This window comes from Canis lupus, chromosome 21 (genome assembly GCF_003254725.2).
Source record: "Canis lupus dingo isolate Sandy chromosome 21, ASM325472v2, whole genome shotgun sequence".
Taxonomy (NCBI): domain Eukaryota; kingdom Metazoa; phylum Chordata; class Mammalia; order Carnivora; family Canidae; genus Canis; species Canis lupus.
The window spans coordinates 17,766,725-17,792,117 of NC_064263.1; the positions used below are offsets into that span (position 1 = coordinate 17,766,725).

The window sequence follows — 25,393 nt, forward strand, 5'->3', positions numbered from 1 at the left end:
CAATATGTATTTATTGGTAACTCAAAAGTCACTGAATTAATGGTTAAATTTGGGATACTATCACTTTAGAAGGAAGATATGATGATTTAATATGAACTTATTTATAATAATAGTAAGTACTCAAAAATATTTCCTTCCTTTGACTTCGTAGAAGAATTATTAGAAATGTAAGAGAATATAATTAGGATCAACTGAACTTTTGGAGGTTTGGTTGATTAACTCAAATAAGAATAATTCAGAAACCACAGTACATGTAAACATTCCACATTCAGAGAAAATCCTGGTTTCTCTATTACTTACTGCTTAGAACACTTTATTGCCAAGGTTAGCTTCATGAGGCTTCATGAGGATGTGACCAATGCAGTGTTCAGAGGCTAGCAAGAAGGGCCTTTCCTGTGGAATGTGAAACTCAATGTTGAAATTCTTAATAATTTGGTCTTTGTATTTGTGTTTTGTAAGTGAATCCCGGTGATATAATGGAACATTTCCCCGAGGAATTGGGTCTTTGGCTCATAAGTGATACTGCCTCCCACCTCCTCTCCACCTTCCTGGGATGGGCTTCTCTGTTGCCTGCTTTCTGCTCCCTGGAACCCAGGGTCACAGTCTTGCTTCCTCTTTCTGCCTCTGCCCAGCAACTGCTGACCTCTCCACCTAGGGAGACTATTTGATCACATGAATAGGAGGTGAATGTTCTGCTGTGCCACTGTCACTCCCTGATTTGGGCCCATGTATACAAGGATTGAGAGTCAGGCACACACCCTGAATTTTCTTTCTTTTTTTTTTTTTTTTTTAATTAGTTAATTAATTTATTTTTTTACACCCTGCTTTTTCTTGGGCTAGGCAAGATGGCAGGCACTCCTGAACTTTGTAACAGTGCCATTGCACATTCAGCAGGATTTCACCATGGCCCTTATAGCCACTCCCCTTACCTGGATTCTGAGCACATTGAAGCAGAGAGAGGTTTTAGGTACCCTGGGTTAAAGTGGTGGACTCGTGGGAAGGAGAGATAAACTTGCCTACCCTCTAGCAGGGGTCTGCCTGCACATTTCGTGCTGGATCTCACAAATGAGGTAGCAGAACTTGAACATGAGGGACACAATATAACTGAGGCCAAAGCTAGCACATAATCTATAATATGACTAAGGTTTGTCCCCATCTAATGCACACATCTAGACATCTGAGGTGTCTCTGAATGTGGAGCCCCTGTATCTGTCTATGTACTGAACATATTTACTTGTAAGTCTCAAACCCTCAAATTCAAATGGCTTAATTAACACTCAGAATCACTCTATCCAACCCTGCCCTGACTCCCCATCTGATTATTTTCCAAGAATGTCATGATTATCTTTTTCTTTTACATTCTAAGAATTCAGTCACATTTGAAAAATCTTTGTCTCTCACCCCTTTAGGTGATATCTGTCAATTATGGCTCATAGAATTTAGTTTCAAAATATCTCTTTAGTCTAGCCATTTCTCTTTGTCATCACTGTCATCATCTTAATGTAAGCTCCCACAACTTGTCTGATCAACTATATCCACTCTCTCCTGCCCTCAGCATCTAGGATGATCTTTTTTGCAAAGCATATCTGGTTATATTATTTCCTTTACATTAAACTTTTAAGCTTCTGATTTCTCTTAGGAAGAAAGAGCAAATTCTTAACTTGACTTGAAACACCCTGCATGATCTACCTTCCCCTGTCCATCCCTTCAGCCTTGTCACACATCATGCTCCTTGATACTACCCAGGCGTTGGGCACACACTGCATTTTCTAACTCCTTTGAATGTGAATGTGCTTCTGCTGGTTTAGTAAGTCATCTTCCCAACCTTCTAATCAACTGAAACCAACTTTTCTTCAATCGCAGCTCACTTAACAGTTCCTTGGAAGAGCCTGTTCTAATTTTTAGAATTATCACACAATGCAGAGTACAATGTAACATGTTTTTGTAATAACATATTTAATCTTTTTATTTATATGTATGATTCTTTGATTAATATCTGCCTCCCCTCACTAGACTAAGGCCAGATATATTGTATCTCCAGTGTTTCATTTGAGTGAATGGCACATAAGGAGCTGCTTAATAAGTATTGATTAATTCATTGAATGAATGAATGTGCATTTAGTATGTTTTTCTTTAATAAAACCTTTAGGGCAGGTAACACAGTTCCTACCATGTAATATGTGGCATGACTAAAAGTCACAGTTTAAGACTGTAACTTTTGGAGTATCGTTTAATCTTTTTGTATGTTAGAGGTACTTAACATATAAATCAGTTGAATAATAGCCTGTCAAAGCTGTCACTTAATAAGGAATTATTTTTTGGTTGCCTGGGTGGCTCAGTTGGTTAAGTGGCTGCCTTCACCTCAGGTCATGATCTCAGGGTCTTGGGATCCAGCCCCTGTGTGGGGCTCTCTGTTCAGCAGAGAGTCTGCCTCTCTCTCTTCCTCTGCCCCTTCCCTTGAATGTGTATACTCTCTCTCAAATAAATAAATAAAATATTTAAAGAAAATAGGGGAGTCTGTTTAAGAAACATCACTTTCTTTTGGCTTTGTATTTTCACATCTTTTGTGTGTTTTGCCTATGTATGTTTTGAAGACGTATATAAAACTGGAGGTGTATTTTGGTTTCGTAAAACAATCAGTTCATTTTTCAGTTTTTTTTTTTTTTTTCTTTGCTTGCTAAGTATTTTACATGTTCGTGCCTCTGGATATTTTTTAAGATGTAAACTGTTCACCTTAGTAAGGTTAGAGATGTGTGCTTGTTTGTGCATGCGTGTGAATGCATGTGAGATTAATATTTTATTCTGCTGTTTTTATTTGAATGTCTCTTTTGGTAAGGTCAAAATCTTTCCTAGAAAACATTCTGGTTTCTGTACTAACACACTTCTGCACTTCCATTTAGCAACCTGCCATCCTAGTAGCCTTGGGTAGTCAGTCGTATGTGTTATAACTACATTGGGCCCTCAGGCTTTACCCCAATCCGGTGTCTATTTGGTTGTCAATTTAAGAGCAGTCAGGCTATTGGCCTTGTCTGCATTTTCAGTCTCTTGAACTTCGTGATCAAATTCAATTGTTCAGGGTATTTGTCTGGATTCTTCATAAGGTTGCAAGTATTTTAAAGGTAGGAATAGTTTGTTTTTAAAGTTATATTCTCTAGACCCTAACTTGTAGGGTTCTCACATCTTTGCTGGATGAATGGTTAAATTAGGCCTTGTAAATAGCTAGGAGATGATCGCGTAGGACTCCCTACCACATTATCTTAGTATTGCCATACCTGACTAAGCATACTCTGGAGCACTTTACGGAGAAGAGTCAGTCTGCCAGATGTCTATTTCTCTACTCTGCATGGTCCAGATTTAAGACATTTGTAAAACAGGGCATTTCAAGAACTTGGCAGTGATTAGGACCCTTTCATACTTCTTCAGTGGTGTTCACAAGTGGAATTCAGAGTTTTGGAGTCAGGCAACTCAAGGTAAATGCTCGGCAATGCCATCTGTTATCTCTGTGTATCAGAACTAGTCAATTATCTTTAATTCTCCATCAATAAAGTAGGCTTGGTAGTAATGATTTTGCATGGTGGTTGTTAGAATCAAGTGAAATATAAGTGAGGCCACTTTATAAAGAATAAGACACCTTGTTATGCTTGTTATCATTTATTTTCCCTTACTGATTTATGAGCTATTTTATTTTTAAAGACTAGATTGCAAATGTCTTTTGGGAGTATGATTAGCACATACCTGTTCAGAAAGGAAATTACTTAATAATAATTCTGTAGATGCCATTTCTGTAGGAGGTTACCAAAGAGAATCTTGAGTCTATAATTTTAAAATATTGAGTCTAAGATTTGACTACATATTAACTATATGATGATGGTGATAATAGCAAATTCTATGTGCCTCTCATGTTAAATTTTAAAAGAAAACACTGCTTCATTTGTTGCTCAAAACAGTGTGACTTTGAGGTATAATCCCATTGCATAGTTGAGGACACTGAGAAATTAATGAGGACACTGAAAATTTTAGTTTTTCTTTCTTCTTTTCTTTTCCTGTCTTTCTTTCTTTTCCCTTTAGGACAATAAAACCAGCCAAGAACTTGTGATGGTATTACTCCTTGCATATAATCCAGAGACAAGATAAGCTCTTTCAGGTTTTATGAAATGAAATTTATTCAGTATTTGTAATGCTTTCATAAGGATATATTATTTACTTATCTTAACTGATTATCCTTATTAATTGTGTTCCAGGAAACATACTATTTTTTGTCAGTGGATTTAAAATGCATGCAATTATTTGTACTATTTTGTTCTTATTTCAAAAAAGAAATTGTCTTGATCAATCTAATGGAAATTTGGGGGAAAATAATTTTTTCTACATTTAAAGAGAATACTTTGCACAAGGAAAATAACTCCAATGACAAAAGCCTCGCTTGTTTCTAGTATCAATGTCTTTTTTTTTTTTTTTTTTTCTCTTCAGGAAGAAAAAGAAAGTCATGCGAAAATGTGATTCTTTAGTGGTTTTGAGAAAAAAGCTTTCTCACCATGAAAATTTTGACAATCTCTGTGAAATCAATGCATAATTAATAGTAACTGCGAGCTATTCATGTTTATGGGGTCTAATATATTAGAATAATAGTCTTGGCCATGACAGCTTCTTCTAAATATTTCTCAGCATAGTGGTAGCATAGATAAAAAGCAAATCAACTGTGTGTAATCATGAGAACTAACTTAAAATTTCTCTGCAGGATCTAGACACAAAATTACTGGTGTTAAAGGCCTGTGATTACTTAATTCTCCTTCATTCCAACCTCATTAATTAAAACAATTTTAGTCCACTGACTTAATCATGAGATTTTCCTAAGCTATAATTATATTTTTAAAAATTTTGATATACTAGTACATTTTCTCATAAGGTGATGATTATTGGAAAAAGCACTTAGAATTATGCTTTATATAATGTATTTTGAAGTTCAGTGGAGAGGAGATTTTATTAAACATTCCTGCAGTCCCTTGATCATTTGGAAAATGATCCTAAACTTACATTTCTTCCAGATTTTAGACATGTTTTGAATAAAGCACAGTACCTGCACTCTGTACTTGCACCCCTTTTCAATACAAAGAAGAAAAGAATAAACATGTGAATGGATTCTGTGTGCTTATTATTCTGATATACTTATGTTTTCTCATTTTGTTTCTGAATAACCATGTGAAGGGGAAAAAAGTGCTAAGATGCATTGAAAAATTGCTATTTGCTAGACTATTTGCTAAGGCAAATACCCTATTTAATTATTTCAGTAATTCTAATGGGTAGTCATATTCCAATTTTACACATGAAAAAACTGAGTCTCAGAAACTTAGTGATGCACCAGGTTCCCCAGGTTGAGAGTAAAAATCTCAGGATCAAAACTTGGGTATTTTGATGCAGTCTTAGGCTTCTTTCATATTGTAGCTGCCAGGCTGGCAAAGGTTGCTTCAGAATGAGTGCATGCATAGGCCCCTTTTGGAAACTCATTAAACTATTCCAGCTGATTCCTTTCAACACTCTTCCACAGACACAGACCATGGTCAACAACAATTCTATATTGAAGTGTCAAGTGCAAGGAAAAGACTTGGAAAGAAACTGTTATCCTTACTGGAACAAGAACACACAAAGCACGTTTGTTGAAAATTATCCAGGTACTTTAGGTTGATGAGTTCTCACCAGGAGGATAACATGAAGTACTTACCAGATTATCTTTCTACCATAAAATTAAGGTTCTGATGGATAGAGAGAATCACATTTTCATTCACATTAATGAGTGAATACAAGTTAAATTATGTCTCTGGGACGTCATCTACCATGTATCCATAATATGAAAAGTGCATGCATGACATCTGCATTAATAAAAGTAATTCTGGCTGCACAAACAGAAAACCTTTAAATTGTTAGTGGCTTAAGACAACCTAAGGTTTTCACTCAGCACAGTCTGATGCATCATTCCTAGTCAGGTAGTACTCAGGCACCCACTCTCTTGTCAATACTAGGAGCCTTCTCTGTTCATCCAGGAGATAGGGAGAAACTATAACAAATTCAAACTTACTCCTTAACTCCTTTTGCCAGAGTGATATGTTCACTTCAACTCATATCTTACTGGCTAGAACTGATCACAAGACTCTGCCTAGACATACGAGGTGGTGGGACTGTAGCCCCTGATTGAATAGCCAGTGATTATACCCTGAAGGGGAGCAAGAATTATTAAACATTGACTAACTGCCTCTACCAAAGTTTTGGCTTACTATGTTATGGGGAATATTAATGTGTAAGAATACAGAAAAATATAAAGCAGATAGTCCACTGCCAAAGTAAAGGTATAGATGGGGTGTAGGTGAGAAAGGAAAACTGTTAAAATGCAGTCATGAGGTGTGGGCAGTAAATGGTGCTGGTGTTCAAGGTGGTGTTTGCAGAGGGAGGGGATAGTTGGACTTTATCTTGGAAGAAGAAAAAGCTTAAAATGAGTGGGAGGACAGAAATTGGGAGAAACAGACATTTAGGAAGCATTTACTGTGGGGGGACGGGATCAGGTGGAAGGGCAGGTAGTGAACGAATTCACCTGAAGCAGAACAAAGGAGATATAGGTTTATGGAAGATGCTGCAAGGGAGCCAGGCAGGATAGCAAGAGAGAGACTGCCAGGAGGCAGTGGTGAAGGGCTGGAGTTAAGGGGAAGAGACCAAGTGTGGGAATGTATAGCATTTTCCTTTATTTTGGTACCTGTGCCCAGTTGTGCGTAGCCCATTGGTCAGCTAGCGTTCATGGGTATTTTGAGGTGGGTCACCTACCTAATGAATGAGCCTGTTTGCATTCAGCCAGTTGGTCACTGCAGGCCCTTTTATCTTACTCAGGTTTCCATCCCTGAAACCTGTTGCCTAAAACAGCCTCTACACTTAACTGTGATCAAGAAGACTGTCAAACGCTTTGCATGTAGCATATCATTTAACCATCAAATCATCATACAAAGTTGATGTTGCCAGGTCTTTTTTTTTAAAGGAAAAAAACTAAAAACAAAACTAAGATTTAGACACTAAGCCAATATGCATAGCTAAAATGGCAGAGTGTAGTGGAAAACACGCTCCTGTGTGTACCCTACTCTCCATATTCTACTATAACACTGTTTCACTTTCTAATACCAGATTTCTGGACTTTCCATACATCAGGCAATTCTGCAGCACCAGCTGGGTGTCCTGCAGATAATGTCAGATCCCACAGGTTAAGGGCTCAGTCCTACAAGACTATCGCCTTACTCAACTTCAGATGCTAATCACAAGCCCAGATTGTCACCTGTGCTTGTGACCAAGCGGCTATAGATCCGAGTTTCCGACCATTCAATTAATTTGCCATTGGCTCATAGAATTCAGGAAAACATTTTACTGTCTAGATAACCAGATTATTATAAAAGAGTAAAACTCAAGAACAGCTAGTTGGAAGATATATATATAGGATAAGGTGTGTGGGTAGGAACATGGAGCTTCCATGTCCTCTTTGGAAATGCTACCCTCCCAGCATCTCCAGGTGTTTACCCACCAGGGAGCTTTTGAACCCATCCTTTTATGTTTTTATGGAGGCTTCTTATATAGCCAATGATTGAATCATTGGCTATTAGTAATTGAACTCAATTTTCAGCTCCTCTCCTTTCCCCAGTGTTAGGGCGCAGGGCTGAAAATTCTAACCCTCAAATCACAGGCTGGTTCCCCTGGCAACCAGCCTACATCCTTAGGTGCTTTCCAAAAGTCATCTCATTAACATCAATTTAAATGTGATTGTGAAAGGGTTTGTTCTGAATACCAAAAGACAGTATAGGTCTTATTATTTACGAAATTCCAAAGGTTTTAGAACTCTGTGCTACAAACAGGGCAAGGCCACATATAGGTTTCTTTTTATAATTCACAATATCTCACAGGGCTATCTCTCAAGCCAAATTCTATGCAACTCAAAATCTTATATACCAAGAACAGGGATAAATTGAAATCTCTTGAAAGACTGTTCCAGACGCAATTGCACTTGATTAACTTTTCACTCCAGTTTCCTACATACAAACTTCATACAAGAATCATACAAACTTCAGCTATGATGGGAAGCAATTAGGGAGGGGGACTCCGAGGAAGATCTGTTGGGTAATACACTACACCATAAGTAAATTCTCTCTGATAACGATTTAAAATACAGATCCTTGTGGAGAGGGCTGACATTGAAAGCACTTAGGAAGAGGGAAAGTCCTAGCAGATATTTAGTTGCTACTGTACACCAGAAACTTGTGCTGGCACTTACTGTACCATATTCCATTGAACCTTCATGAAACCCTCTGTTAATGCTGTTAATATCCTCTCTTTTACACATGTAATGAAACAGAGACATAGAGGTTATACAACTCCTGATACACAGAGAGAGTCTGAGCCTGAATTTGAATTCACATTGTCTGACTTAAACTTTCAGGTATAATATGATGCTGTAGTGTAAAGGGAAGATAGAGATACACAAAAGGAGAGTCTGTCTTTGGAAACTTCAATGAACAGAGAGAACGTGGAAATAGAGAATAAAAAGAGAGGACATACTATGCTTTGTTTTGTTTTGTTTTACTTTTTTTTTACTTTTCAGTTTAATGGAAGGACATAGAGGGCAAAGATAATATTTGCGAAGGAAAAATAGAAATATTATGGCTAAAGTATTCAAATTTAAACATATTTTTTCAGGCTAAGATTTGAAAGAGATTCCTAACTAAAATATTCTATAAGCATAAATGCAAAGCCAGGTTAAGTACTTTGGTTAAAATACAACAATAATGAGCAAATCAGACAAAATTCATGGGGTAAGGAATGTGAAGTCCTGGATTAAAGCAGTCAATGTGAAAAATAGTTCTGGATTCAGATGACCAAGAGTATGTTGCAAACTTAAAAAGTACCTGGAAATCTGACTACATTAGAAGAATCATAGTGTCCAAATGATAAGAATTGTCATCTTTTTGAGGCAGAAGCCTTGCCTCTCTTAATTACCACTGTATTGAGCAAGACACAGAACCCTTTCTGGAAGATAGTTTAAGTGCTCAAAAAATATTTGTTAAATGAATGGATAAATGAATGAATATTAAAACTGATCACATGATTTGTACAACTCATAGAATTCTCTTTTCACGTTTAAGGGTCTAAGACAAGAGAGACTGATTAAATTATGTTACAAATATTTATTGGGCCTCATGATATCTCAAGTACTCTGGTAGATAAATGAAGATAAAATGATGCCAAGACAGGGTCTGTTTCTCATGGATCCAGTATACTACGGAAACACAGATGGAAGTATCTCTAAATTCTCCTGTATTAGAAAGAGGTGAAGAGAACTCTTTGAGTTATAGAAAAGTAAACTTTAGGATATGTGCATAAAGAAAGTAAATATCTGGAGCTATTTGCAGGGATGCCATGTGGGGAGAAACATTTAATCACCGTGTGTAGCTCCAAAAACCATAACTAGGTGTAATGTATAAAAGTTACAGGAAGGCAACATTCTGCCTAATATTAATGAGAAACTTGTTAAACCATTATTTTTCTCCAAAATAGAAGTTTCTGACTCCTGAAGTGATGACTTCCTTTTCCCAAATAAATTTGAGAAAGGTAATTATCATTATTATTTTTTTATATAAATTTATTTTTTATTGGTGTTCAATTTGCCAACAAATAGAATAATACCCAGTGCTCATCCCATCAAGTGCCCCCCTCAGTGCCTGTCCCTCAGTCACCCCCACCCCCCGCCCACCTCCCCTTTCACCCCCCGCCCAGTTCATTTCCCAGAGTTAGGAGTCTCTCATGTTCTGTCTCCCTTTCTGATATTTCCCACTCATTTTTTCTCCTTTCCCCTTTATTCCCTTTCACTATTTTTTTTATATTCCCCAAATGAATGAGACCATATAATGTTTGTCCTTCTCTGATTGACTTATTTCACTCAGCATAATACCCTCCAGTTCCATCCACGTCGAAGCAAATGGTGGGTATTTGTCATTTCTTTTTTTTTTCTTTTTAACTTTTTTATTTATTTATGATAGTCTCACAGAGAGAGAGAGAGGCAGAGACACAGGCAGAGGGAGAAGCAGGCTCCATGCACCCGGAGCCTTACGTGGGATTCGATCCCGGGTCTCCAGGATCGCGCCCTGGGCCAAAGGCAGGCGCCAAACCACTGCACCACCCAGGGATCCCGTATTTGTCATTTCTAATGGCTGAGTAATATTCCATTGTATACATAAACCACATCGAGAAAGGTAATTATTATTAATAACAACTACATAGTTGTTATAAAGTTAATTTTTTAGTATTTTGTGCACTTATTTGAATATTTGCAAAAATTTCTAGTAATTGTAGTAAAAGAGACACGGATGTGCAGAAAGATGGTTGATGGTAGAACAGACAGAAACTTGTCATTTAGATCCATGGAAGAAAGAGAAATTTACCTAGTTTGCACCTTCTCGCTTGTCTATTTGCTCAAATTTGGAATAAGAGTACTGTACTGATGTTGTATTAAATCAATCGGGTTAGAGATTGTTTCTCAATTCTTATAGCTCCTTAAAAGGAGTGCACTGGCATAGATTATTTGGGTCAAGCAAAGGTATCTTTAGCATTCCCTTCCATTGCAGAGGGATTTAGGAAATCCTCCATGAATTTCACCTCTGTGGTGAAATTGAGTTAAATATGTCACCAAAGGTTATCTAAAACTTTTCTCTCATATCATACAGGTTTTCTCTGCCTCTAGATAGGATCACCATTTTTTTCAAATAAAAATACAGAATGCCCAATTAAATTTGAATGTAAATTTTAGGATAGCTTTTTGCTGAACGGTTATGCTTTGTTTATCTGACATTCAAGTTTGACTCTCTTAGATATGTTATATTATATCACACATTTTATATTAATTTGGCAACCTTACCCTTGAGCAATATTTCATAATAGGACAGGCATCAGCAATAATTCCTGTTAACTTGAAAAGATGAAAATGTATTAATGTGGCAGCCCGCCTGTGCTGGACGCCGGCCCAGGGGGACACCGACGGCCAGAGCCGCCTCTCGCCCTGCAGGGTCCCAACGGGCAGGCGCTCTGCTCGGGGCCCTCCACCGGGACCGTGTCCCTGTCAGCTGTGTCGCTCGGTGTTGGGGACCGCGTGGGCCGCGGGCCGCAGAGCTCCGCTCGAGGTCAGTCTGGCCATCTTGGGGGCCGCGGGGCGGGCAAGTCCGCTCTCACCATGAAGCTTCTGACCAGGAGGCTTATCAGCGAATATGACCCCAACTTGGAGGACACCTACAGCTCGGAGGAGACAGTGGACCACCAGCCTGTCCACCTGAGGGTCATGGATGCTGCAGACCCGGACACCCCCAGGAACTGTGAGGCTGCCTGAACTGGGCCCAGGCCTTCCTGGTGGTGTACAGCATGGACAGCCGCCAGCGTTTCGAGGACAGCAGCAGCTACCTGGACCTGCTTGCTTTGCATGCCAAGGAGACACAGCGCAGCTCCCCTGCCCTGCTGCTGGGCAACAAGCTGGACATGGCCCAGTACAGGCAGGTCACCAAGGCTGAGGGCATGGCCTTGGCAGGCAAGTTCGGGGGCCTGTTTTTCGAGGTCTCTGCCTGCCTGGACTTTGAGCACATGCAGCATGTCTTCCACGAGGCGGTGCGGGAGGCACGGCGGGAGCTGGAGAATTCTCTGCCCCAGACCCCCTTCATCTACGAGGAGAGGGAGCTGCCCCACCAGGCTCCACTCACCACTCAGCATGGTCTGGCCAGCTGGAGCAGCTGGGTGGGGCTGCAGGACAGGGGCTGGCCTCTCCCAGTGGCCTTCCCTTGAACAGAACGATAGCCCTTGCCCTCTGGTGGGCAGCTGACCCCTTTCTGGCACCAAACCCAGTTCACAGTGTGAGCCAGAAGGACAGGCAGGAATGCTGCTCTTGCTCACTCCAGGCCTTGGTTTCCATGGTAACCACTGCATTCCCTGACCCTGAAGGGAAATAGCTACTGAGACAACCCAGAGACCTTGGGTCAGCCTGAAGTGGAAAGAAATTGTGGTGTCCATCATGGTGCCATCACCCCCTCCCTGCTCTAGTGACAGCCAGGCCAGATGTGGCCTCTAGTGGACAGCTCTGCATGGTCCAGCTCTAGAAAGGGTAGGCCGGGATCAGTCTGCAGGAGGCACACCCTGAGGTCCTAGCACCACCTGGTGAACAGGAAGGGCAGAGCGGCTATGGGTCTTGGGGAGGGGGCTTGAGCCTGGCCCTCCTGTTGTCCTCTGACTTCCCAGAAGCCCCAGGCAATAAATCCCACAGTTTATCCAAGTCAAATCTGGTTTAAATAATCCTATGGGATAGGCTGTGAGAAGTAAAATTCCCAGAAGGGCTATTTCATGTGCTTTGGCTTTCAATGAGGATTGGGGGCTCTGGGTCGTCCAGAGTAGGGAGGCTCCAGTGTTTTTGTTTCACCAGGAGACACCAGGCCCCCTTATTTTCCCATCTTAAATTACAGATGCTCTCTACAGAGTCTCAGATCCAGCCTCCTGAAGTTTCATGATCAAAACTGTAGAACAAAATCATTCTCTCTAGTGACCATCACCCAGGACTCCAGGGAACCTGCAACTGGCAGTATCAAGCACCCAGTGGGCACTGTTAGCCTGACCCAGGCTCGTAGGTAGAAACACAGTATGCCAGCCGGGAGTCTGGTCTAGCAGGACCCAGTACCTTCAACAATGGCTCTGAGTGTTCTAAGTCCACTTTTGAAAGATAGAACCTAAGGCATTTTGAGTTCATAAAGCAATTTTTTACATAAATTATTTGGGGTTGCCCCCACCAATGGAATTCCATTGTTAGCACAGGGAGTTTCATAGTTTTCTAACGCTGTTTACCTCGGGGCCCCTGGCCCAAAGGAAGTCTCTTAGGATTGTCAGCAGATAAGCAGGTAAAGGAGAGGGCTCCGGTAGGAGGAAGGAGTGGAAGGGGATTCTGAGCCCAGAATCCTGCTCTTGGCAATCCTAGGACGTGGAGTTAAGAACAAGAGCTCTACCCCAGCCTTCAGCCACATTCTGTAGTTGGAGAAGCAGAGGTCAGAGCGAGGCTGTGAACCCCTCAAGACCGCATGAGGAGTCCTAGCTGAGCTTCCTGATCCACAGGCTGGCTCTGGATTTCGTGCTTTTGTTCCAAGCCACTTGTGTTGGACCACTGCCATTTGAACAAACTATGCAATTCCAAATGCCCGCTTCCAGAAGCATTTTAATAAAAAGTGGTCCCCCCCCAAAAAAAGAAAATGTATTAATGTGAATATAGATACTTACTATATATAAGAATTGTTCTAGGTGTCACAATTTTTTTTAAGTGAATTAAAAACTGTCCTTTTTCCCTTATGGATATCATAAGCTAGCAGTAGGTGACAAAAATGTAAACAAAAAAACCCACATAGCATTATAGGTGCTATGAGAGAGGTCTAAATGGAGTACGGCGGAGGTAATCAAGGAGAGAGTGTAAGATCTGACCTGGCAGGAGGTGAGAAGGGTTCAAGGAATGTTTTATGACAGAGACAGAGTTTAAGTTAAATCTTGACAGGTAAAGTCGTCTTCACTAGGAAGACAAGTTCTACTGTAGTGATTATTGGATATGATTTATCAACACCTATCAACACTTATCTACCTACAAGTGTAGAAAGTGTAGCAGTAAAAAGCTTAATATTGAAAGTACTCTTCATTTTTTATTGTACGATATGTATGCTTTTAAACCTATGTGGTTTCTAATTAAATGCTTAGGACTCCCAAGCAGAATCCAGAGAGTGTCTTTAGAATGAAAAGCTGTACTTTAGTGATTGAGTCAGTAATATATTAATTATCATTTTGAACTAGCTTGCTGTTGTCTATTTATTGGCCTTCTCATAAAGTATATCATTTAAATTTATTGGGATGGATTCTCCTTGTAGCATGTAACAAGCTATTAAAAACAGTGCCAGTGAATAAAACAATTACCCAAAATCATGGCTACCAGCTGAGCCAGAGGCTTGATGGGTTAGTTGTCTGGAAAGCAGTGGCTATGACAAGATGGCTTTATTTAAACCTCTTACAGCCCTGTGCAGAGGCACAAAGAAAACTCATTTGCATATTGTCAGCTTTGTATTAGAAAACAGACTGGGGGTGAATTTAAAAGAAAGATAATGTCAAAAGATTTTACAAAGGGACTTGAAGAAAGGTGGAAAAAGAGAAATCAACAATTGAAGAAAAGTGGAAAAAGAGAATCTGCTACATTTTTATATATAATCTCATTTAACCCAAATATAGCACTATAAGTGAAATGTCATTGTATATATATTTATATTTAATACTTGATGTGATAGGTTCTGAGATATTAATCAACTAGAAAAAGAATACATAGCTAAGCAGACGAACTGAGATGTAAACCAGACTTATCTAACAGTGAAGTCCAAACATCTATATTCTACCAAGTTGTAGGTACTCATATTTAATTGATATCATTATTACTATCATTATCATCATTGTTACATAGTGATTTGAATTATAGGAAAACAAAACAGACTGCTCCAAAAAAGTGACAAGATGAAGTGTTTCGCCCCTAAAATTTCTTTTTGTAAAAAGCTTTTTATTATGATTTATTTGAGAGAGAGGGTAAGGGAACAAGTAAGGGGGAGGGGGAAAAGGAGTGGGAGAAGCAGACTCCTCACTGAGCAGGGAGCCCAACTCAGGCTCAATCCCAGAACCTTAAGATCATGACCTAAGCCAAAGGCAGCCACTTAACTGAGCCACACAGGTGCCCCTTTTTTGCCCCTAAAATTTCTAAAGAAGGGCCAGATGACCATAGATAAAAAAGGAGATTTCTGTATAGAGAGGAAGTTCAGACTAAAAAATCCTTCCCACTTTTTCTAATTCTTCTTTCTCCATTATATTGCATGTGGCTTACTCTCTATCCATTTGAGATTACTTCCTGATATTTAAAAATATCACTTTCAAGAATCTTTATCCATTCTGGTATTGTTTCTTCTTCAAATGCTTTCTTAGTTTATGAACTACTTTTGCCTTGAGACTGAACTACTTGTTTTTGACTCCTCTTGCTTACGCCTCCCTACCCAGCTAGATTTAGGGCATTCTCTCTCTCTCTCTCTCTCTTTTAAATTTCCACTGTATTTTATTTTATTTTATTTTATTTTATTTTATTTTATTTTATTATTATTTTATTTTATTTATTTTATTTTTTCCACTGTATTTTAAACATATTTTTATTATTGTTTTACTCTTACTTATCAGAGATAACATATGTGTTTCCAAATCTACATTATAAGCACTGAGCTTATATTATAAGCTCATTGGGGATCAAGAGGAAGTTATTAAAAATTATTAGAGACAAAATAAAAAACTTAACAGCCTTCTCTGGGGTTGGGAGTGGGGGAATCTACAAAGCCAAAATTGCTTCTCAAATGGATAGAGAGTAAGCCACATGCAGTATGATGGAGAAAGAAAGAATTAGAAAAAGTGGGAAGGACTTTTTAGTCTAAACTTGCTTTCTATACAGAAATCTGCCAAAATTGCTTTGTAGATTCCAAAGACATGAACACTGCTATCCCATAAAGCCAGTGTCACCATTCTCTTTTCTAGACTATATTTCTAACTCTGTCTAGTCATATTCCTTAAACTATGCCTTCTTTATTCCTATATATGGAAGTTTGCTTATATTCTGTGACTTCTCAGAATAATCTACCTCAGAGATGTCAAGTAAGTTGCCTACACAATATTAAGATGGTTGAAGGTAGCTGCCTGGGTGTTAGTACAATAAGAAGGGTGACTCTATATGTGTCAAAGAACACCATGAGGACTCAAAAAGTATCTATATGAGTAAAGACCGGGGCAACATGTGTGCCTATGCTGGTGATCTTAATGCTGTATCTTGCATTTTCCTCATTCAAAGATCCCCTCCTAAAACTTTCACTTGACTAGAAAAGACCATATTAAAGCCACTAATAAAAATGCAAAGAAAAAGAAAAAAATCAAAATATATCATGAAAGAAAATCAGCATAATATGAAAGAGAGAAAGACAAGAAAGGATCAGAGAAAATCTCCAGAAACAACGAAAAAACAAGTAATAAACAGGCAATAAATATGTGTCTATAAATATTTGCTTTGAATATAAATGGATTGAATGCTCTGATCAAAAGACACAGAGTATCAGGATGGATAAAAAAACAAGACACATCTATATGCTGCTTATAAGAGACTCATTTTGGACTAAAAAACACCTGCAGATTGAAAGTGTGGTGATGAAGAAGCATTTGTCATGTAAATGAATGTCAAAAGAAAGCCAGTGTAGCAATACTTGTGTCAGACAAAATAGACTTTTAAAACAAAGACTAACAATAGACAAAGAATGGCATTGTATAATAATAAAAGGGACAATCCAACAAGATCTAACAATGATAAATATTTATGCCCCCAACATGGGAGCACCAAAATATATAAAGCAATTAATAATAAACTAATAAAGGAACTAATAATAAAATAATAAAGGAACTAATTGGTAATAACAGAGTAATAGTAGGGGACTTTAACACCCTACTTACATCAATGGATAGATCTTCTATAGAAAATAAACAGGAACCAATGGCTTTGAATGGCACACTGGACCAGATGGACTTAAAAGATATATTTAGAACATTCTATCCTAAAGCAACAGAATACACAGGCTTTTCAAGTGCACATGGAACAGTCTCTATAATAGATCACATACTAGGCCACAAAACAGGCCTTACCAAATACAAAAGATTGAAATTACATCATGGACCTTTTCTGACCTCTTCTAGCACTGAGAAACTAGAAGTCAACCACAAGAAAAAAATCTGGAAAGACCAGAAATATATGAAGGCTAAATAACATGCTACTAAGCAATGAATGGGTCAATCAGGAAATCAAAGAAGAAATAGTAATAAAAAAAATACATGGAAACAAATGAAAATGAAAACAACAGTCCAAAATGTTTGAGATGCTGGCAGCCTGGGTGGCTCAGCAGTTTAGCACCACCTTTGGCCCAGGATGTGATCCTGGACACTCAGGATCGAGTCCTGCGTCAGGCTCCTTGCGGGGAGCCTGCTTCTCCCTCTGCTTGTGTCTCTGCCTCTTTCTCTGTGTCTTCCATGAATAAGTAAATAAAATCTTAAAAAAAGTTTGAGATGCTGCAAAAGCAGTCCCAAGAGGGAAGTATAGAGTAATACAGGCCTACCTCAAGAAGCAAGAAAAGTCTCAACTAAACAACGTAACCTTAAAAGTGCTTGAAAAAGAACAACAATTGAAACCTAAAGCCAGCAGAAGGAAGGAAATAATAAAGACTAGATGAGAGCAGAAATAAGTGATATAAAAACTAAAAAAACAGAACAGATTTATGAAGCCAGGAGCTAATTCTTTGAAAAACACAATTTATAAACCTCTAGCCAAACTTATCAAAAAGAAAAGAGAAAGCACCCAAATAAATGAAATCACAAATGAAAGAGGAGGAATAACAACCAGCATCATAGAAATACAAATAATTATAAGAGAATATTATGAAACTATATGCCAACAAGTTGGACAACCAGGAAGAAATGGATAAATTCTTAGAAACATATAAATTACCAAAACTGAAACAGAAAGAAATAGGAAATCTGAACAGACCAATTAGCAGCAACAAAATTGAATTAGTAATTAAAAAAAAAAAAAAAACAACTCCCAACAAACAAAAGTCTAGGACTGGATGACTTCACAGGCAAATTCTACTAAACATTTAAGGAAGAGTTAATACCTATTCTTCTCAAACTATCCCAAAAATTGAAAGGAAGGAAAACTTCCAAATTCATCCTATGAGGCCAGCACTACCCTGATACCAAACCCACATAAAGACACACAGACAGAGAGAGAGAGAGAGAGAGAGAACTATGGGCCAAAATCCCTGATGAACATAGGTGTAAAAATCGTCAACAAAATATAGGCAAACTGAATCCAACAATACATTAAAAAAATCATTCCCCATGATCAAATGGGAGCTATTCTTGGGGCTGCAAGGGTGGTTCAGTATTCACAAATCAATCATCACATTAATAAAAGAAAAGATAAGAACAATACAATCCTTTCAATATATGCAGAAAAAGCACTTGACAAAGTACAGCAGCCATTCATGATAAAAGCTCCCAACAGAGTAGGTTTAAAGGGAACATACTTCAACATAATGAAAGCCCATTTATGAAAAGCCCACAGCTAATATCATACCAAATGAAGAAAAATGGGGAGCTTTTCCTCTACAGTCAGGAATAAGACAGATATGTCAACTTTCACCACTTTCATTCTACATAGTACTGGCAGTCCTAGCCAGAGCAATAAGACCTCCAAATCAGTAGGAAAGAAGTAAAACTTTCACTATTTCCAGATGACATGATTAAAGAAATTGTAGATGATCTGAAGAACAAATGGATCATAGATCTGAAGAACAAATATTGTGAAAATGTCTATACTAACCAAAACAATATACATATTCAGTGCAATCCCTATCCAAATACCAATAGCGTTTTGTCACAGAGCTAGAACAAACAATCCTAAAATTTGCATGGAATCACAAAAGACTCCAAGTAACTAAAACAATCTTGAAGAAGAAAAAGCTGGAGACATCACAATTCCAGACTTCAAGTTATATTACAAGGCTATAGTGATCAAAACAGTATGATTTTGACTCAAAATAGGCACATAGAACAATGGAACAAAATATGAAACCCTGAAATGAACCCACAACTATATGGTTATTTAATCTTTGACAGAGTAGGAGAGAATATCTAATGGGAAAAGCACAGTCTCTTCAACAAATGGTATTGGGAAAAGTGGACAGCAACGTGCAAAAGAATGAAACTGGACCATTTTCTTAAACATACACAAAAATAAACTCAAAATGGATAAAAGACCTAAATAAGTGACCTAACCTACAAAAATCCTTGAAGGGATTACAAGCTGTAACTTCTTTGACATTAGCCCTAACAACTTATGCTAGATATGTCTCCTGAGGGAAGGGAAACAAAAGCAAAAATAAACTATGGGGACTACATCAAAATAAAAAGTGTCTGCACAGCAAAGGAAATAATTAACAAAACTAAAATGCAATTTTCTGAATGGGAGAAGATATTTACAAATGACATATTTGATAAAGGGTTATTATTAAAAATATATAAAGAACTTAAAAAACTCAGCATTCATGAAATGAATAATCCAATTTAAAAAATGGGAAGAGGACATAAATAGACACTTATCCAAAGAAGACATACAGTGACATGAAATGTCACTTCACATCTTTCAGAAAGACTAAAATCAACAAAGAAACAACAGGTGTTGCTGAGGATATGAATAAAGAGGAACCCTTTTGCACTGTTTGTGGGAATCAAACCCGTTTGGCCACTCTGTAAAACACTATGGAGATTCCTCAAAAAGTTAAAAATAGAACTACCCTGTGATCCAATAATCACACTGATATATATTTACCCCAAAATACAGAAATACTAATTCAAAAGGATACATGTACCCTGATGTCTATAGCCACATTATGAACAATAGTCAAATTGTGGAAATAGTGCAAATGTCCATTAATTGATGAATGGATAAAGAAGTGGCACACACACACACACACACACAGAGTAATATTACTTAGCCATAAAAAAAGAATAATATCTTTCCTTTTGCAATGATGTGGATGGAGCTAGAGTATTATACTAAGCAAAATAAGTCAGTCAGAGAAAGGCAAATGTCACACCATTTCATTCGTATGTGGAATTGAAGAAACAAAACAAAGGAGCAAAGGGGAAAAAAGAGAGGGAAAACCAAGAAACAGATTCTTAACTATAGAAAACAAACTGATGGCTACCAGAGGAAGGTGGGTGGGGAGGATGACTTAAATAAGTGATAGGGAATAGGTATTAAAACAAAACAAAATAAAATAAAATACCCACATTTTGTTTTCCCTCTCTGATTCCAAGTGTGTTTAGTCTGAATCCCATTGGCTAACAGTCTCAGAGATGATTTTGTTTCTCTCTGTATCTTTAGACCCCAGTAGCCTATGTACTCCTGGGGGGTAAAGTGAGTTCACTTTTTGTTCTCTGTCTCCATAGCATACTACTGATCTCATAGTGGAAAATACATTTTCTTTTGATTAATACCATGGTTTTAATTATTTCTTGGGTGTGTTCCCTGGCTACATTCTTCTAAAGGACTGTTGGTAATCCAGATCTTCATTTTATCCCTGAACTTTTCCAGGAAATATGAAAAGAACATATGGAAAAGAACTATCTCTGATGATAATTTAGGAAGAAAATTTTGAGCACCTGCTATGAGTTTATGAGTTATGAGGATAATAGTGACTTAAGAAAAAAAAAAGTTATCGATTCATCTTTCACAGCATGGATACTTTGTATAGACAGTACAGGATGATATAGGAGCTCTGCTTGAAGAAGGAACCACAGCTCTGTTGTGTTTGCTACTCTGCCAGAGGCTTGTTTCATGGGCTTACAATGACAGCTGGGTCTCCAGCCATCACATTCAGACAGCAGGATTAGGGAGGGGTAAATAACAAGGGATAAAAAAGTACATGAAGGTGTCTTTTAAGGAACTTCTTGGGAACTACAAAAGGACAATTTTGCCAATCCGATGGACAAAACTCAATCACATGGCCTTACTTCACAATGGAGGCTGAGAAATGTAGTTTTAGTCTGGCCAGACTTTTGTACTGCTGAAAATTTATTTCCTGTCACTGTGGAAGGGAGAAAAGATATTGGAATCCAATTAGCAATTTCTGCCATAGTGATTGCTTTTTGTTGTGGGTTTTTTGTTTTGTTTTGTTTTCTGTTTTTTTTTGAGGATTATAGAGATAAACAACATCAGTACTCGTTCTGGAAAATATTCTAGTCTCCTACGATAATTTCCATCTCTAAACATCCATTCACAGGCAAGGCTATAGTAGTGGGATAAATAAATTGATTAGAATAATGAAATAATCTATAAGCAAGCAAAGACACAACTACAGTATTATATAGACTGTATAATAACAGGACTCTGTACAGAGTCTAGTGGTAATTCATGACATCTCTTGGTGGAGAACTGGGAGAAGCAAAAGATATTGATTTACTGTACAGGGACACACATAGTTTAGCTGCAGTACAAAGTAGAATATAAGGAGGACTTAGAGATTCAAAAGAGAAGGAAATCACATTAAGATGATGGAAAGAAAAAAGTTTACTATAGCAGATAACCTTTTACATGGACATTGAAAATGGGAAAGTTATTTAAAGCTAGATATGGAATTGGCATTGAGGTTAAGGTAAAATTTATGAGCAAGGCAAAGGGGGTGATAAAGCCAACAGTCAGTATTCTGAGAAAAAGTGCTTATCAGTTTCCTGAGTTGAAGCAGTTTTGCTGTTATTTTGGTTGCCAGCAACAGAAATTCAATCCAAGCTGGTTTAGGCATAAAAAGGTTCATTAAATGAACCTATTTGTTAAATCACACCAGACATATATGTATTGAGCATTTACTATATGTGGAGGATCTATATCCTCCAGGATCTAGATTATGGGTAGTGACTAAGATAAATATAATTCTAGGATGCACACAGTTTAATTCTAATTTAATCTTTATAGTGATTTAGAAATATTTATTAATCCTGTTTTAGGGATCCCTGGGTGGCGCAGTGGTTTGGCGCCTGCCTTTGGCCCAGGGCGCGATCCTGGAGACCCGGGATAGAATCCCACGTCGGGCTCCCGGTGCATGGAGCCTGCTTCTCCCTCTGCCTGTGTCTCTGCCTCTCTCTCTCTCTGTGACTATCATAAAAAAAAAAAAAAAAAAAAAAAAAAAAAATTTAATCCTGTTTTAGATATGGAGAAACTGAAAGAGAGTTTGCATGACTTACCAGAGAATTAACAGCTAATAAGTCTTGGAGTCCAAATACGAACCCAGATCCCCAGATCCCTAAAGCCTAGGCAAGCATATGATTCTAGAGGCATATATTATCTGTGCCTTGGGCTAACTTTTGGAGCAGGTGTTCCGTATTTGTGAGAGAGGGACTTTTGCTTTCTTTAGAAATTTCTATTTAGTCAGTCCATGAATCAGCTTTGCTTTTGATATCTTTCAGACTATCTCATGCAAATTCTGTGTAGAATATATATTAAACATGCAGCAAAACTCACAAGCTTGAATGAGAGTAAAGAAATAATAGAAACAAAGTTACACTGTTTGCTTAGCAGTGAATTGTAATTTTGATGTATAGTCCTTCATAGTATTATCAAAATATTGTTTAAGTTTTGTGATTCCTTGATGACTTAATAAAAAAAAAAAACTATCTCTCCATTTCAAGTCTCCTTACCCAATTGCAGTCCTTGGTTTGGTGAATAGAAGCTAAGATGCAGATTCAGATTAGTCTGATTGAAAAGCTCACTATCTTAATTTTTATAATTTAAGTATTTGAATAGCATACTACCAATCGTTGAGAAGGACCTCCAAGTTCTCTTTACACAAGGGTGCTCAAAGGGAATTTATTTAATTCATTCATTATCATAGTCCCTAATGTTGCTTTCATGTTGCTCTTTCTCTGACAATTTGTTTTTGGTAATGATGAAGATATAACATGTCCAAGAAGAATAAAGCATAACAGTGTATTCACTCACCTACCAAATTATAAGCTCCCATGCCTGCTTATTTGCTAGATTGTGGGAATACAGAAATCAAAATGAATTTATGTGCCCTTAAAAAATAATGTTTTTATGGAGGACAGAGAAGCCATGGAACATCAATACTTTGTGGTTAGTGTAGTGATGAACATAAGATGGGTGTTCAGAGTAAGGCAGCTAAATCAGACTAGGAGTGGGTCCCTGGCCATGGATTAGGGTCAGAGACCACATTGAAGAAGTGGTCTTAGGGGGATCTTTCAGGGAAAGTACCAGGAAAACCATGTCTTCCTCCAGGGTTCTTGCAGTAAACAGTTTATGACCTGAAACATAAGTTTTTATTACAGTTATCTTTAAAAGCATACTTGTTCAAATGCGGTTTGGGAAAGAAAATTGCCAAGCTCTGCTCCTGAACTCAGGATGCTTCTGAGGCTGTGAATCATCCCCAAATCACACATGGTGCAGAACCACATTTCCATTTATTTGCTTGACATTTTACTTCCAAAGGGAGGAACAAGCTAGTTTTTCCTCATCTTCTTGAAAATATGAAATGTGTCAGCCAATTATCTCCCTCAGCTCTTCATCTACACAAAAGACAAGACTAGCCCACAAATTCCCCCAGAGAAATGCCAGTATGTGCTCTGTGTTTCATCTAGTTTTTGTTTAATGTCCTCATCCAAGGGTAAAATAATGTTCAATTGTCATGGAAACACATTAAATTCAAGTACAATTTATTCCTACACAAACTATAAAGATAGTGTTCACCATCTTTAGAATTAACTTCACTTTTATCTTCTTTTTTTCCCTTGTCTTCCCTTTTGATTTTCATTTTACTTTTCCTTTTTATTAATTATGAATCCAGTAAGTTTTCTATAGTATGCAGTATAAATGGAGACTGTGGGGCAAAAAAGATTGTTTAAAAAATAGTTGTGCATGATCACTGTGCCAGAAACTTCACCTTTACTTTATTATTAGATTCTCATAAATGCCCTCTGAGGAAAATTTCATTCAATTGTAGATGAGAAAATTAAAAATCATAAAGGTAAAGAATTTACAAAAAGCACATGTCTATAGCAGAACTATAGGGCTCAGGCCAGAAGACTTTGAAAGCTACGTGTTTTTTGTTTTTTACTTTTTTTTCTTTTCCTGGACCTAAAAATGTTCAGTAGTCAATAAATGGAGAAACTCTAGAAAGTTTTTTTTGTTTCTCTCCTGACTACAAAATACAGCTTTATAAATATTATGTTTTATCATTTACAGAGCATTTTTCATAGCCATTGCCTCATTGAAAGCGCCCTACAATATTATGAGTTAAGTGTTGTTATTAAGCCCACTTTTATAGATGAAGAAACAGAGGCTCAGATGAAAATGAATTATTTTCCAAAGATGTTAAATCTAGTAAGTGACAGAGCTGATACCTGAATGGAAATTAAAACTATATACTCATCTCTTACTGCAGTAGCTCACTGAAAAGCCAGATTCTACTGCATTCAGTGAGGCTGGGTATCTCAGCAATTATTAAATTAGGCTTTCAGTTATAATGGGAAACACTGGGAAAGCTGCAGTAGCAACAACAATGGTTGGGCTTAAATGGTTACTCCTCTGCCTCCTTTCCATCTCCATGTGTGTATACACACACATACACAGACATACACATGCTTTCTGAGTGTTCTGAATGCTTTTTGAGAAAGAAATTAGAAACCACTAGAGAGTGGCCAAGGCATGTTAGATCACTAAGATTTTCAATCTCAAAAATTAACCATATGTTTCTCAGTTGAATATTCATATTTTAGAAGATTAAAATTCTTACAATTATTTTGCAAATTGAATAAATTTTTAAAATCCCAAAAGACTCTATAATTTGCAAATAAAATTATATAATATAAATAACCACTAATTTATCTACTTTAGGATTATAAAGTTTATAATAAGGATAACCTCAAAAGGAGTAATTTAATTAAATACCAATTAGTTAATATTACCAAGCCAGACTTTTTCATCTTCAGAGTTTTGGATATGTACATATGAGAAGAAATGCATTTAGAAAAAAGGTGAAGTGAAATCTTCTATATATGCAGTGATAAGTGAGGTACATAATTTTTCTACTTGAATAAATGCCACCCACTTTTATGAAAAGAGATGGTAAAACATTTAAATATCACTCTCACAAACATTTATCAAGCACCATTATATCAATAACAATGTGCTATACTTTAATTTAAAAAATAAATGCCTAATACACACATTTCTGTCCCTTGTTTCTTTCTTTTTTAAAAGATTTTATTAATTTATTCATGAGAGAGAGAGAGAGAAAGAGAGAGAGAGAGGGAGAGAGGCAGAGACACAGGCAGAGGGAGAAGCAGGCTCCATGCAGGGAGCCCGACGTGGGACTCGATCCCAGGTCTCCAGGCTCACGCCCCAGGCTGAAGGCGGCACTAAACCGCTGAGCCACCGGGGCTGCCCTGTCACTTGTTTCCAGCAGCATAGAATATAGTGAGAGATTGAAAAGATTCATAAACAAGTATATTATAAAATGGTATAACAAACATTGATGATGCTTTTCAGAGTTACCAATAATATTTACCTTTTAGTATTTAACTCTTAGCTTAGAAAAGCTCTTATTAATGAAATGTTAAAGAAGTTTCCTAGAATAAAGTGTCATTGCGTAGTCAAATGGGTCTGGGTTACAAAAGTAAGTCAGTA

At 37.6% G+C, this 25,393-nt stretch overlaps 1 protein-coding gene and 1 pseudogene across 1 annotated transcript in view; both read left to right on the plus strand.

The window, feature by feature from the left end:
• The window catches only part of TENM4 (teneurin transmembrane protein 4), a 2,722,049-nt gene that overhangs the window by 38,816 nt on the left and 2,657,840 nt on the right, over nucleotides 1–25,393 (plus strand). The gene's annotated exons all lie outside the window — the stretch shown is intronic.
• Nucleotides 846–13,270, plus strand: LOC112641934 (ras-like protein family member 12; annotated as a pseudogene).